Source organism: Dipodomys merriami, unplaced genomic scaffold (genome assembly GCF_024711535.1).
Source record: "Dipodomys merriami isolate MVZ:Mamm:240054 unplaced genomic scaffold, mDipMer1.0.p SCAF_4, whole genome shotgun sequence".
NCBI classification, from domain to species: Eukaryota; Metazoa; Chordata; class Mammalia; order Rodentia; family Heteromyidae; genus Dipodomys; species Dipodomys merriami.
Window position 1 is genome coordinate 39311759 of NW_027205603.1, and position 13350 is coordinate 39325108.

Below are 13350 nucleotides of genomic sequence, written 5' to 3' on the forward strand. Positions count from 1 at the left end.
GGGTTTCCGGTTGTGGGCCCGAACTCTGGGCCTGGACGCTGTCCCTCAGCTCTTCAGCTCAAGGCTAGCGCTCTACCACTTGAGCCACAGTGCCACTTCTGGCTTTTTTCTTTTTGCTTATGTGGTGCTGAGGAATCGAACTCAGGGCCTCATGCATGCAAGGCAAGCGCTCTACCACTGAGCCACCTTCCCAGCCCCAAAAAAACTCTTATCTCCAATAAACTACTAAAATACCAGAACTAGAGGTATGGCTCAAATGGTAGAGAGCTAGCCTTGAGTGGGCAGTGCCCTGACCCTGAGTTCAAGTCACAGGACTGGCATATACACACCAAAGACTCATGTCTAAGGATATGGATGAATAGTTTGGTAGCAGAGCCTTGGATTCCAATACCAGCTTTCCGCTCCCCTGTTGTGGTTATCGTTCCTTTTCATAGAATTGTTTATCTTGTGTTTGTTTGTTTGTTTGTTTGTTTGGGGTCCGGTCGTGGGGCCTGAACTCTGGGCCTGGGCGCTGTCCCTCAGCTCTTCAGCTCAAGGCTAGCGCTCTACCACTTGAGCCACAGAGCCACTTCCAGCTTTTTTCTTTTTGCTTATGTGGTGCTGAGGAATCGAACCCAGGGCCTCATGCATGCAAGGCAAGCACTCTACCACTGAGCCACCTTCCCAGCCCTTTATCTTGTTTTTGTTTTACAAAAATAATGGGCTTCATTAGGACATTTTTTTCAATACTTGAAATTATTTTTTTTATGTGGTGCTGGGGTTTGAACTCAGATTCTCTTGCTTGCTAGGTAAGGGCTTTACCACTTGAGCCACACCTCTAGCTCATTATGACATGTTTTATACATCAATGCAATGTAAATGTATTTCAGTTATGTCTACCCCCTATGACAGCAAATAATCCTCTTTGTACATTTGTGTCTTTTTGTTTGTAGGTTTAAATTATCCGTATGAGAGAAAATGTGCTAGCTATTAGTTTTTCTGAATCTAAGTTATTTCCCTTATTTCCAGTTCCATTCTACTTCCTCCATAATACATTATTCCATTCTTCTTCATGGCTGAATAATACTCCATTTCACATACTGTTTATTTTTGGCTGGTAGTGGGGTGCTTGAACTCAGCTTCATGTTCCTAACTTTCTTGTTCATAGCTCTTGCTCTCCCACTTGAGGCATATTCTAGTCCTGGTTTTGGCTGGTTATTTTGAAGATGTAGTATTCCAGGCTTTTCTGTCTGGGCAGTGCTTTATATCTCAGCCTGTGTAGCTAGCATTACAGATGTGAGTACTGCCACCGGGCGTTTGCCATCATTTCCACTGTTGGGCTAATTGCATGCACACCTTAAAAGCTACTGTGAATAGTGCTTGCTTGGGAGAGGTCACAGGACCATGCCTAACTGATCATCTCTTTAGTAGGTATCGGGCACCAAAGACTGTACATGACTTGTGAAAACACTTAGGAAATTTCACATGCTATAAATGCAGTTATTGTTCTCAAGAAGGAATCTTTAGTATTCCCTTCTCCATTCAGTGAAGGTCTGGGTAGAGTTCCATTGGGAAGAGGGCTCATTTAGAATAAAGAGAAAGATGCATCTTCAGGCCAGTCCTGCAAACAACCGCCAAACAAGGACTAAAAACTTACTGTATGTGGTTTCTGTGAATTCTCTTTCATAGGGTGCTTGTCCAAATTCAGATGACAAGTTTCAGAAGTATCTAGTTTTGTCACTAAAATCCTATTAAAAGGGACTTTTGCCCTGAGCCTAGGAGTCCTTTTCTTGTTTTTATCTTCTGTTTTTCTTAGTTGACTAAGAGCCATCTTGTGCTAATGCAAACAGAGAACAGCAATCATGGACCAAGGTTCAGGCCACAGACATTTCGTCAAATAAACACATCTGTCAGACCTGAAGTCACCTTGCTTTATTACAGCAATTTCTTACCCTAAGCAAGCAGCAAGGTGTTTAAATTTCACACATGTGAAATACATATTACGTTTCCTAGCAGGGCAGGAGCTTCAGTCAATATTTCTTCAGTAACATAGTTCTCAGATTTAAAGATTTACTTAACCAAATAGATACTGCCCTTGATACCAGACTGCAGGGTGGACGTCATTAGTGAATGGCACTTATTGGTACTTCCTGGTTTGAAGTCATCACTTCTTTTTTTCTTTTTATCTTGGGTCTTATCACACTTGCCACCTGTCTCCGCCACAGATTGGAAATAAATTCTCTGGAATTATAAGCTCCTTAAGCAAAGCTCTGTAATGAGTTAGCGCTTTAGCTAGAAAATTAGCCTGGTTTCAAAATCCAACTCCCTTGTTTACAGGCTGGTGACCCAAGGCAATTACTTCATCATTCTTATATTCTCCTTTACGAAACAAGAGCATAAACTCAACCCACCTTCGCCTTTATTTTTTCAAGTAGTATTAAACAGGTTTCATTCTGGATCTATTGAAATAGTAGAAAAGAGACCTTAGTATGAAAATTGGACTCCATCCTGAGTATGGTGTAAGCCAGTCAGAATTGATAACCTAGGGGGAGAGATGGGGTCAGTAGATGAAAATTATTGAACTATTAGGAAGGATTCTGGCTTAGCAGATATAAGGCAAGTCAGGGTATTTGATTAAAAGAGTGGGAGATTAAGAATATAATGTTGAGAATTGCCAGATATTAAGAGAGATTTTTCTGTGAACTGAAATTCACAACTTGTTCTGCAACTGGGTGAGGCTAGACCCAGAGGCACATAAACAACATAAGTTCAGTCAGACAGAATCCTTGTCAGACAGTAGAGTGTGGTATTATTTTGAAACAAATGGTATTTGGAGGGGAGTGTCAGGCTAGAGGGCGGACTTGGGGCTTCATGCTTGTTAAGTAGTCACTTTGTTACTTCAGCTATGCTTCCAACCCTTTTTCTTGTTCTCTTTTGCTCTGGTTAGTTGTTTTTTGTTTTTTGGTTTGAGTCTTGATTTATGTTCCAGATGGTCTGGACTGTGATCCTCCTATTTTCAATTCCCCTCATACCACCACCATCCTCTGACCACATTCTTTCCAATTTCTACCTCCTGAGTAGCTAGGAAAGGTAAGCTACTGGTGCCTGGCCATAAGAAAGTATTTTTGTAAAAATTAATTGTATTATTTCTTACACTTTTGTAGGGCTTAAATGAGATAATGCAGTTAGTATTAGTTACTTGCATCTCCATCACTCCTACTACTACCACCATCATCACCACCTCTGAATCCGCACAAACCCAGTATGTTGCCTTGCACTGCATGATTCATTTCATAGTTAATTCATTTCATAGTTCATTCAACCTAGTGGTGAACTATAAGACTTGAGATATAATCTACCAGGATTACAATTCCAATTCTAACGCACTTCCATTGTACTGGGTTCTGGTTTGGGGAGATAAGGAGAAAGTAACTTTGTAAATGATGGCCAAACTAACCCTTTAAATCCATCTGTATATATCAAAGTTCCTAATAACTCTCAGCATATTATAGTAAATATTTTGTAAAGAGCAGAGAGATAAAGAGTTTGTATTTAAGAGGATGACTTGTTGAAAGTCTAAGAGACAGGAATGTTAGTTTTGGATGCTCCTTGAGTTAAACTACATGAAGTGAAATTTTATTTGGTGTTTAATCACATGGATGCCATTATCTTCGGTAAATGTTTTCTTAGGAAACCCAGGCAATGGAAAATTCCTCCACAGTTGTGGGTTGGCAGGGATTTTCTACGTTACTTCACTGAAGAGCCCTCTCCATCAGCTCTTCTCCAGTGTGGGGTGAACAGTGGCTCTTAACTGGGAAACTCTTTGGAACTGCCCTAGGGAAAAAAGCCACAGCCCAGCCCAGCCCTGAAACATTTGCTTTGGGATAATAAGAGTGGGATGGGGGAGGGGGCACTAGACACTGAAATTCTTTTTATTTATTTATGTTTATTAAATGTATATTTAATAAAATAATATTATTGTAAGGATACTGTACAGAGGGGTTACAATTACATGAGTAAGGTAATGAGGACAATTCCTATTGAGCACTGTTACCTCCTCCTTTGCTTTTCCCCATCATCCTTTCCTCTCCCACCTCCCCAATTCTTCCCTCCCCGCACAACCACGCAGAAGTTATAAAGTTCATTTTCAAGATAGTAGACACTTAAAGGCTTCCTAAGTGATTCTGGAGAGAGTCTGTTCTAGCTCTTGCCCTTACAGCTCTATACTTCATACATGTTAATAGACTTGGCCACATGAAAATTTCATCCTATTTGTAACTTCCCTTAAGGGGGATATTTTTAACTTTGGAAAAGTTAAAAGTAAGGGTTATTATTTTTCTTTTTGAAAAATTTATCATTAAAGTCTTTATTAAAATCACAAATAAATGTTCTTTTTTTGAAACATATAAACAATTTAACTGAACTGCCAGAATTGTTTGGCTGAGTTATAGCTAAACTACTGCTACAGCGGTAGTTGACAGCTGCATCATTTCACAGGATCCAAGGAAGCACCTGTCTTTTTTTCTCCTGAATTCACTTAACACTCCTAATGACTCTTGGCCAGATTATTTATCCCTTGGAAATTTACAGTGATGGAATGGGCTAGGGAATTTGGTGTAGTGGCACAGCCTTTGCCTGGTATAAGCAAGGCCCTGGGTTCTGTCTCTAGCACTACAAAAGGAGTCCAAACACAACAAACCAAACCAACCCAACCAAAAAACAAAAAAGTAAATTTAACCCCACAAAGTGAAGTCATAGTGATGGAACACGCCGTGGTTAGTGGCACTGACGGCTGTGCTGCACCTTTCCCCAGGAACCACACCAGCATCACCGAAGACTTCGGGGGGCCTAGCACCACTCCTGGAAGTGACTTTTCAGAAGCCTGCTGGAAAGTTCTTACCTGCAACCTGGAAAGACCCAGCTTCCACACCTAGTCCCCAGGTCCTGGGGAGGACCCTCATCCCCTCAAGCTGCCCAAACGGGCTACCAGTGATCCATGTCTGGCCACTCACTCTTCCTAGAGGCCTTTACTTTCCCTTGGCAGTAAACTCTCCTTTTAGTCACGTTCTTCCCCTGTTCTTGGCTCTATTTCCAGACTGGTCCACAGGACAAGGATCGGCTTGCATGGCAGTGGTTCCATGTATTGTAACTATCACGGCAGAAATGGCCGATTAGTCAAGACTTTTTTTTTTTTTTTTTTTTTTTACTGGAAACAAAATACCCGACAAAACAAGGGAAAGTTGATTTTTGGCTTCTGGCTTCAGAAGATTCAGTTTATCGTTGATTTACCATGGGCAAAGCATCACAAAAGCTCTCCGGGTAACATATGCAGTGAGACAAAGAAGCAGAAAGGAAGAAAGAGGGGGAGAGAGAGAGAGAGGGAGGGAGAGGAAGGGAGAGAGGGAGAGGGAGAGAGAAGGGAGAGGGAGAAAGAAGGGAGAGAGAGGGGAGAAGGTGAGAGGGAGAGAGAGGGAGGGAGAGAGAGGGAGAAAGAAGGGAGAGGGGGAGAGGGAGAGAGAAGGAAGGAGGAAGAGGGTGAGGGAGAAGGAGAGAGGAGGAGGGGAGGAGAGGGGAGAGGGGAGGAGAGGGGAGAATGGGAGAGGGGAGAGAGAGGAGAAAGGGGTGCATGGGCTAGGTTCAGTGGTCAGAGACAGACTCCCAGGTACCTACTTCCTGTGGCTAGGACACTCCTCCCCTTCCCCCACCCCACCCCCTCCCACTCCACGGCAATAGCTAGGTCTTAGCACCTCTCAAAATAGCGCCACCAGCTGGGGACCTAGTGTTTAACACATATGACATTTCATACTCAAACCAAATGTTGTAGAGGGAACAAAAATGCTAACCACAAAGGCAGCAATGTTTTTTATCCATTATGTCGGGCAGCCTTTAAATTAGAATGTATTTTTAGAGCTATTTTCATTGCATTATGCCATGGTTTAAAAAAATGAGCCTGCTAAGATATGAAATGTAAATGAGATACCCTGTTCCACATGCTCATGAGTTACAGAGTTTTGGATGAATCCAATATTTTATATGATGCTACTGAAGATTCTGTGCTGATGTGTACCTGTCATTCTTATAAGAATCCTAACCAAATGTTATAATTGAGGAAGATATGTAAATGTCCTAATGAGCTCATATCATAGAACCTACAAGATTAACATTTAACACCCCTCTACCTACCATCCCTCCAATTTTCTATCTTCTGGAAAGGCCTTGGCTTACCTCTAGAGTTCACTCTTCTAAGTTCTCATTTTTGAAATGTGAATTCTTTATTTCACAACACTTTTACTTCAGTGCTTTTCACATTAAGGAGTTATTTCCGTGAGTTAGTCACTCTCTTTTACTTACCTCATTTGAAACTCACTCCTGGAAAGTCTTACTGCCTAATTGAATATGACGCCATTGATCTTTTGATAATTGATCTTAAGAAACGATATAAACTTGTAGTAGCATCCTGTGTAATGAGAACATATGACAGAAAGATCCTGCATTTCTTCCATTTAAATAGCCAGGTCTCAACAGTCTCTTTTACCTGCCTGGAATATATTTGCATCACCAGCAGCCCCTTCATCTGGTTCTTTTCAGGTCTCTGTTGTCTTTAAGGAAGTTGTGTCTAATCTTCTCTGCTCACTGACTTAGATCATTTTGTAGCCTATCTCCAAAGTCTCAACTTTCTAACTCTGACCCAATAACAAATCTAGAGTGTATGTTTGCTTTCATTCATTAGTGAATTTCTAGCACTCAGCCCAATGTTGGGTCTGTGGATGACTAGTATCAACAAATAGGTGAATAAGAATTTGTACTTTCTTTCTTTCTTTCTTTTCTTTTCTTTTCTTTTTTTTTTTTGCCGGTCATGGGGCCTGAACTCTGGACTTGGGCGCTGTCCCTCAGCTCTTCAGCTCCAGGCAAGCGCTCTACCACTTGAGCCACAGCGCTACTTCTGGCTTTTTTCTGCGTATGTGGTGCTGAGAAATCGAACCCAGGGCCTCATGCATGCAAGACAAGCACTCTACCACTGAGCCACCTTCCCAGCCCTGTACTTTCTTTTAAAATATAATTGCTACACAAGTATACAACTTTTGGGTGGAGATGGGAGGGAGGGACTTGGAGAGAGTGAGAGAGCAGAAGATACTGTAGGAAATGTACTCACTACCTGACTCATGTAATTGTAATTCCTCTGTATGTCACTTTTATAATAACAAAAAAGTAAATTAATTTAAAATGTTGTATATGAACACATAAGCCTTGCCAGCCTTCCCCCCTCCCTAGTCTGTTACTACTGGATCAGACACATTTCTACATAGTTGTCCAACCATGTTTTCGTCATGCTTATTCAATGAAGATTCCATATAACCCCAAAGGAGCTGGCATTAGTGGCTCATGCCTGTAATCCAAACTACTCAGGAGGCTGATATCTGAGAGTCACAATTCCAAGTCAACCCAGGCAGGAAAGTCTATGAGACTCTTGTCTACAATTAACTACCCAAAAGCAGGAAATGGAGCTGTGGCCCAAGTGATAGAGTGAGCCAAAAAAATCTCAGAGACAGCACCCAAACCCTGAGTTCAAACCCCACTGGCACAACACACACACATACACACACACACACACACACACACACACAATGACAACAATAACAAAAGGTAGTTGCAGTTTCACTTTAACATTTTGCAATACTTACTTTTTTATTTATTTATTTTTTTTTTTTTTACTTTTTTTTTCTTTTTTCTTTTTTTTTTTTTTTTTACTTTTTTAAAGTTAAAGGTTTATACAGTACTTAAAAAGTAGTGGTTTATGAAGAATAACTAATAGTGCAAAAATAGGCTTTACTAAAATGCTTGTTCTCAAACTGAATTTAAAAAACCTACCCATATTCTTATTGCTATACCAACTAAACTGCATGCGGTAGAGCAACACATTTGCATCCTAGCACTCAAGAGGCAGAGACAAGAGAAGCTGGAGTTTGAGGCCAGCCTAGGCCTGAATTTAAGGACAGTCTGAGATACACCATGTGATTCTATCTCAAAAACCAAAAGCTAGAGATGGAGCTCAGATATAACTGATTGTTGTATTTCATTAAAGGGCACTGCTCGTCAGTTGCCAGAGTTTGAATAGTTGCTTCTTTAATAACGTTAGGGTTTTTTAAAATTATTTTTTACTTCTCCACATGATAATGGACTGCTTCCTAAACTCTGGTTAGAAATCAGGAGCTGTGAGAAACAGTATTTTATTCTTTGTGACCTAAAAAATTAACGCCCTCTAGAGGCAAAAGTGTTTTTCAATGTTTACACAGTGTAGCCTTAGGCTTTGCTGCTCACCCTGCCTAAGCAAATCACAAATTCCACCTTCAGTCTTGGGAGCCAAACTCAGGAGTAGCCCCTTTTCCTTCAGCCTTTTTCAGTTGATAGATCTTACTTGAAATGATAGGAACTGTTTTCTCTGGTGGCTTTATATAAGTGCGTGAGCATTGTTTAAAATAGAGATTCAACTACAGTGACACAGTATCATCTCTTGATGAAGTGTCTAGGATGGTGTGAAGATATAAAACTGGTTGGATTAGCTGAGCCCAGGTAGCTGACACCTGTAATCAGGAGGCTAAGATCTGATGGCTCCAGGTTGGGAAAAGGAAACCATGCAACTCTTGTCTCCAATTAATCACCAAAAAGCTAGAAGTGGAGCTGTGGCTCAAGTGGTAGAGGCTAAACTTGAGGGGGAAAAACAAGCTCAAGAACAGTACCAGTCCCAGGACTCACACACACACACACACACACACACACACACACACACACACACACACACACACTTACTCCATATAAGCACACACACAAAGCTGGATTAATGTAGTGAGCAGTTAAAACTTCTGCTTTATTAATGTTGCATGATTTTTCTAGCAATTTTAAACCAACCAAAGAGTGCTGGTCTTAGAACAAAAAGAAAATAACATTTGAAGACTCCCACTGTGCAGGTCAGGAGCTGTACTTCCTCAATGCAAAGTCTCTGGAAGCACAGTTCCAAATTGTTGTCTGAGCTGAACACTAACTAGCTCACAAGGGATGAAAAGTGGACATGGCACATATTTTGGTATAATGGATGCAGTGTAATAGCAGACTGTATGGTCATGCATGTTTTATTCTTTCTGTTGTGTTTTCCAGAGGGATAACCCATTGGCTGATAGAGTAACAAATGAGAAGTAACCTGACTCCATTGGCCTGCTTAACCCTGCAGGGAATGATGGGAAGGGGCAGCCGTTTGCTTTGAAACAGTGGAAACAGGTATGGAAAAGCCTCTTTCCACGTTGCCTCCTTCTATGTCTCTGCACATCTATTTCCAGATTGATTGAAAACAGCAAGTCCTTCCCGAGTGATATCAGAATTGGAGCCCTAGGCACAGGTACTGTGGCGTTGCTTGTAAGATTTCTGAATTATCCCATCTTCAAGCTGCTGTTTATATCAATACTGGAGACAGTTGTTTTCAAAGAGCAAATAAGTAACCGCGTTAGGGAGAGTGATTTCCTTTAAATGTAGAATTAACGTGGCAGAAGTGCATTTCACTTTAAGATACATTATTTGTATTGTGGGGACTTTGGTCCACCGAACAGGTTTCCAGGCAGGGGTAATAACACAATGAGCAAGGGTGATGCTTTCCGGACTGACAGGTGTTGAAAGTATGCTTCTTGTGTGGAGTGGACAATTTCTTCCAGTCATAACGGGACCCTGCTCAGAAAGGCATAGTTTGATATTTCTCTAGTTTTAAAAATTTGCAAAACAGAACCTTTTTTGAAAGGAAGTTATTTCAACATGAAAATTTATAGAAAAGCATCCTTAACCATCCCGGAGGTTTCAGTTCTTTAAAAATACTCATTTTGAGTCATTGGCCTGTCACCATCAAGGTACAGTGCCTTCTCTCAGTTCTAATTACTACTTAGAAACAGGTGAGCCACATCTGGTTGGGTAGTGACTGCCTAGTGAGCAACAATTTAAGAAATTACCATATTAATGTCATTATAATGCAACTACAAAACAGTTTTAAGGCCAGAAACGTAAGTACTATGTACTGGATGATCAAAATTAAATTACTGAGGTGGGAATGTGGCTTTGTAGTAGAGTGCTTGCCTAGCATACATGAAACTCTGGGTTCGATTCCTTAGTACCACATTAACAGAAAAAGCCAGAAGTGGCACTGTGGGTCAAGTGGTAGGGTACTAGCTTTGAGCAAAAGACGCTCAGGGACAGTGCTCAGGCCCTGAGTTCAGCCCTAGGACTGGAAAAAAAAAATAAATTACTTACTGACTTTACATGGCAACATTTTTTTCTATTGGATGGATTATAGATGAGGGACCATGAATAAGTTATGAAGACTTGAATTTTGTATAGGAATATTAGAATTCAGAAGACTACAGGTAAAGAATTAAGAATTATGTCTTATATAACTAATTAGATGAAGTTATGGCTCCTTTATCCATTTAAGGCTGTTAGGAATGGTTTTTACAGGATATTTTGAGTACTATTCTGTATTTGGTATATTGTTGAGATACATCTTTATTTTCATACATTAAGGGGTTCAAGGTTTTGCTGTATTGAATTTGAGACTTAATGTCATCTAAATCAATAATATATGAAGAGTCTGGTTTCCAGCTCAGCATGGAGACAGAAAAAGTATGCCATTCCTGCAGCTGTACAGAGCGAGCATGTAGTCAGCCTTCCCTTTGTGTTTCACTTTATAGAAACAGTTGACAGCTAACTTCATTGGCCAACTATTGACCAATTGTCTTTGCCTTACAATACAACACAAATAGACTTTTAAAGAAGTGGCTTAATTAAGAGGAATTATCTGTCTAAAGAGGAATATCTTTGTAATAATAGCAAAGACAGGGAACATAACAAACTTTCCACACCATAAAACAATAGTCAGCTACTAGATCTCACTTAGCAGGAATAAACTAAACACAAATCGATTTCTAAAAGAAGTGGTTATTTGAAAATTACCTAAACCAAAGGACTAGCTGGTTATGGTATCTCCATGAGTGTGAGTCTGTGTGTTTTATACATTGAAGAGAAAAAGATGAAGAAGCATGATCCTAAGACAATGAAGCTGTGTCTGGGACTGCTTCTAGAACTGCTCTCTGGAAGAGTTGAGATGTAGCCCCCAATTGGGCCAATCTTCTGGTTCCAACGTGGAATAGTTTTGAAGAAGGCAGCCTTGGGGCAGGGGGCATATGAAAAACACACCAAACATTACAGAAGATGCTGGAGGGCTTTGTCAGACCCACTGGCTGCCTCACATTGGGAAGGATACTAAACCAGGCCCAAGCACTCTAACCTCTAGGAACATGAGCATCTTCCTCTGTGAAAAGAATGGCAGGTAATGGTAAGGCTCTTGGGCTTGTTTTTGTGTACCTAGCCAAAATAATGCCATTACTTCATCTTATGCACCCTAGTTTCCAGGGAAAATTAAAGAGAACCAGAAGCTTAGGAATGGCCAGGGAAGAGTGTTTTTGTCATGGTGGAAAGAATAAGTTTAGCAAAGACTAAAAGAGCTCACTGAAGGATGTGGTAATGTTCTTTTCAGTAGTATGGAAATTCCTCAGTCTTGACCCACAGGCCAGGAAATTTTATTGTTTATGCAACTTACAAATTGGCCTCTTGGTAGAAGTTTCTAAGTACTTGACCACCCATACATTCCTCTACTTTCTTTAAGCCTAAAAATGTGATTTTTTAAAAAATTGTCACAAAGGCTCTTGACAGTATACACTAAGTAACTGGCTGATTTTTTTTTATTGTACCAGGGTTTGAACTTAGAATCTCTCAGCTCCCTCAGATTGCTTACTTGGTGGATACTGTACTACCTGAGCCATGCGTGCAGCCCTATTTTATGCTGGTTATTTTGGAGATGGAGTCTCATGGACTTTTCTTCCTAGATTGGCTTTGAACTAAAAATCCTCTGGATTCATAGCTTCTTGAGTAGCTAGGATTACAGGTATGAGCCACAGGGCCAGGCTGTACTTTTTAAACTATCCCCTTTCGTAATTCTCCTTAGGGACCTCCTTCATTTATACATACAGGCTCCTTAGATCCTGCTGTACCCTCCCCTGGCATGCACACAGTTGCAAGGAACCCTTATGACCCTGGGGCAAGATACAGCACAAGACTGCATTGCTTGATTGTCATTGTTAAGCCAAGTTTTGTGAGCTATAAATTCAGTGCTGGCTTTGAAAATTATTTGCCAATTGTGAAGTATCTAAAAAATACCAAGTATTACTCAATGTGGCACACTAAACAAAAAAGGCTTGAGAATCAGATAGATCGGAATGTACAACTCACTTGTACGAACCTGAACCATTTATTTTACTTTCATTGTATTCAATTTCCTCTGTATAAAATGGGACAGCAACACATAGAAGAATATGCTTATTATCACTGAAGGGCTACCAACTAGTTCTTGTCTATGAGGCTTCATAAGGTGATACCATGATTAAAATAGCAAAAGACTGTCAAGGCTCAGTCAGCTGATGGGGAGGTCCCTAGAGGGCATTGCAGGCCAGACTTCTTGTCACCACATTTTCCAGGATGATGTATAAATCGTGGGTATTTGTTTACTGTTTTATGAAGAGAAAAGGCTATCCTGGCAGTCAAAATACATGTGTCAACATTGAGGTTAGAAGTGTGGCTCATTTGGTGGAGCGAAAGCAGCAGGTAACAAGAGTAAGTCCCGGTCTCAGACATTTAGAAAAAAGAAAAGAAAGAAAAGAAATATTATGTCAACATTAACCAGTCTAGGCAGTCCTAAGGGACAAGAATACCACTCCATTCAGTCACTAAGAGATGTAATTGTCACACTGGCCAGTACAAAGAACTCAATGTGTAGATGACCTCAAGGAAGGCCTATACAAGATGCCATGTCCTAAACAGAAGATGGCCTGAGGAATGTGGAGTTAGATGAGTCAAATGTTTAAGAACACAAGGCTAAGATTACTGCATGAGTTTTGTTCAAGTGGGACTGCCTAGCCAATGGGATCTTTCAGCTCAGTGCTACTTGGATGGCCCAACCAGTATTTACTTGCCTCTACATTTGCTATTCTCTGCAAGTCCATGTCTAGTCACTATTTTTGAATAATAACCCAAGAAAAAAACCTGACACACCTCAATAATGTCTTTGCAGTTATTCGGTTCCTTCAGGTCTTACAGTCCTAGGAGACATTTCTTTCTTTTTTTTTTTTAATTTAATTTTATTGTATTTGTGAACATACTGTACAGAGGAGTCAATTACATGGGCAGGATAATGCATACATTTCTTACCAAGCATTGCAGCCTCCTCTTTGTTTACCCTTCACATCCCTTCCCAGCCTCCCCCCTCCCCCCTAATCCCAATCC

General features: G+C 40.6%; 1 protein-coding gene across 2 annotated transcripts in view; it reads left to right on the plus strand.

Annotated features, from left to right (window-relative positions):
* The window catches only part of Dnajc5b (DnaJ heat shock protein family (Hsp40) member C5 beta), a 94266-nt gene that overhangs the window by 14496 nt on the left and 66420 nt on the right, over positions 1 to 13350 (plus strand). The window contains exon 2 of one of the 2 annotated variants that reach the window (XM_069991783.1): positions 9133 to 9252. The gene's annotated coding sequence lies outside the window, so the exon portion shown is untranslated. The other variant, XM_069991784.1, reaches the window with a different exon arrangement.